A 2,363-nucleotide genomic window follows, 5' to 3' on the forward strand; every position below is an offset into this window, starting at 1 on the left:
GAAGTCAGCCAACCGACAATGATTTTTCCTTTCAGTACAACACAGCAAATAAAAATGTCCATAAAACTAGCTTACAGTCCTTTAAAGATGATCAACAGCCTATACCTACCAACTAGAATTAAAGAGAGTCTTAATTTCTGATTTCTGAAAGCTAAATCAACTCAACAACTGTATAAGGTTATAAACCTTTATACATCTTGAATTTCACATCCCAGTGTTTACTTCACTCAACCTGCAAACTACATGAAATAGAATTCAAAGAAGTGCATATGGGTGGATCTGGAGATTATTTCTGACCCAACAAAAAACATTTGAGATCAGCATTAACAATTACCCAGGAAGCTGCTAGTCTACACAACTCTGCACAAAACTCGTTTCTGGAACTAACTGAGAGTGATCTAGGCCTGTCTGTGCTGTTCTCTTCCTTCAACCAATTGATACACACATACACAAATGTTTGATGGCACTCTTGGGTTATCATTTAGAATCTTTCTGGAGACCTTTTAGCTTCCGGTACCCTTTATCAGTCCCAAATAACCTGGAAACTCAATAGAATCATAAACAAGCATAGAATTAAACAGGCCAAACAATAAAATATTATGACATTAGGAGTAGGAATCGTAACACTAAAGCATGTTTACAACCCAAGGAAGCAACATAAATCAAAATTATTGAAAGCAAAAAGAAATTTCAAATTTTCTTAATTGGAAGTCTTTATCTAATCCATGCTGAAAACACAAACTTCAAAGTTTCTTCTCGTCATTCATTCTGCTAGCCTAATATATTAGAAGAAATTTTCATTCCTATATTTCTGAAGAAGATGCCAGATGGCATCTGGGGAATTGAATGTATATTTGCAGCTTAGACTGAATACTCAAGGAACCACAAGGATGATTCAAGAGGCCTGCATTCTTTGAAAATTAGAAGAAAAGAAACACTATAAGGAAGCACCGTTTTTATTCCTACCGTGTTTGTTAAGTCAACAAAAGATGCAGAGGAATTACCAGTCCATGTAAGTGAAAGTCGATGAGTAATTCCCAGACTTTGTATAGAGCATTCGATGATGATAATCATGGAAATCAGCTCTGCAAGCCGTTCAAATGAAAAAGGCTAAAAATACAATTCTAAGGAAAATCAACACATACAATAAGTATTTATATATCAATACCAACCCTCCATACAACGGAATAACTTTGAAATGCTCCAAGGAAAATCATAACCACAATGTGCCTCTACAGTTTCCAACACTCGCAAAACTCATCCATAGCCAGAGTGTGAATAGGTGAGGCCCAGTAATGGCAGGTCCAATAATTGTAGCGAAACCAAGGAACAAGATTTCAGCAGGATGCGCATACTCCGATGTCAAACCAAATGGTGTTGCGTATCTGAACATAGATAACATAAGTCATATCTAATTCACAAGTAGTTGTTCAAATTTACATAACTAGTTACTTGCATCTATTTGTATAGGGAGAGCATCTTACTCATGATGAACACTGTGAACATGCTTGTACAGCCATTTTGTATGTAAAATTCTGTAGCCCCAGTAGAAAACAAAATCCTCCAAAATGAGATAACAAACCAGCTGGGATACAACTACTTTCCTGCACAAACAACAAGCGCACAATCAACCAGTGATAGCAGGCAGCATAAATTCAATAATTCCTGCAGAACCACATACATGATACAACGTGTGACAAATTTATCATTTAACAGTCGTTAAAAATTGCAAAAAATGCTAAAGATTTAAAGCTAAACTTTCTGAATATTAGAAAAAACCCTTGTGTAATGGAGCCAATTTCATTTCTTACAGGATATTGGAAGAGAATCTCGCTAAGTTAATCGTACATACTTGCGCAAGCAATTATTTCTAGAGTAGTCATCAAATTAAAATTCTACGACTTTGATCAAATTTGAAGTTACCAGGATGGTAGTGGTAGCACGCTTGTCATGCCCATAAATCTGAATACAGGATAGGAAACCACCATGACTGGCAGGTTGACACAAAAATGATATAGCAGCAGTCGAGTAATACATTTTTCTTGTGCAGCAACTGTGTTCGTCTTGCTCTGCAGGCATGGTGGAAAGCAATTCGATTAAAGTTGCAATTGAACTTTTACAACTCAATTACCCTGATTTCCTTTCATTCAATTCCATTCTCTAGATAGATTTGTTTACAAGCTCACTGTCTTCTCGATATGAGAACTAAATGCATGCAAGTATTTCAGGGGTAATAAAACGATGTCTACTATCTGCACTATAACCCACCTAGCACCATCGTGAATGAGTACAATAAAACGAAACAAAAGTTCTTTCATCACGAAATTATGCCCACTGATGTGGACACAAAAGCAATCTTGAAA

The 2,363-nt window shown here is 36.2% G+C and overlaps 1 pseudogene across 1 annotated transcript; it reads right to left on the minus strand.

The window, feature by feature from the left end:
* Positions 1-446: 446 nt before the first annotated feature.
* LOC149148899 (methylsterol monooxygenase 2-2-like) lies at positions 447-2,069 on the minus strand (annotated as a pseudogene). Its single transcript, XR_016262381.1, has 5 exons — positions 1,924-2,069; positions 1,485-1,604; positions 1,173-1,385; positions 1,005-1,085; positions 447-538 (listed from the first exon to the last, which is right to left on the minus strand). The product of XR_016262381.1 is annotated as a methylsterol monooxygenase 2-2-like (transcript).
* Between the last annotated feature and the right edge of the window lie 294 nt (positions 2,070-2,363).

Source organism: Pinus tabuliformis, chromosome 9 (assembly GCF_031772625.1).
Source record: "Pinus tabuliformis cultivar Carrire ecotype Pingquan chromosome 9, CPIR1, whole genome shotgun sequence".
Classification (NCBI taxonomy): domain Eukaryota; kingdom Viridiplantae; phylum Streptophyta; class Pinopsida; order Pinales; family Pinaceae; genus Pinus; species Pinus tabuliformis.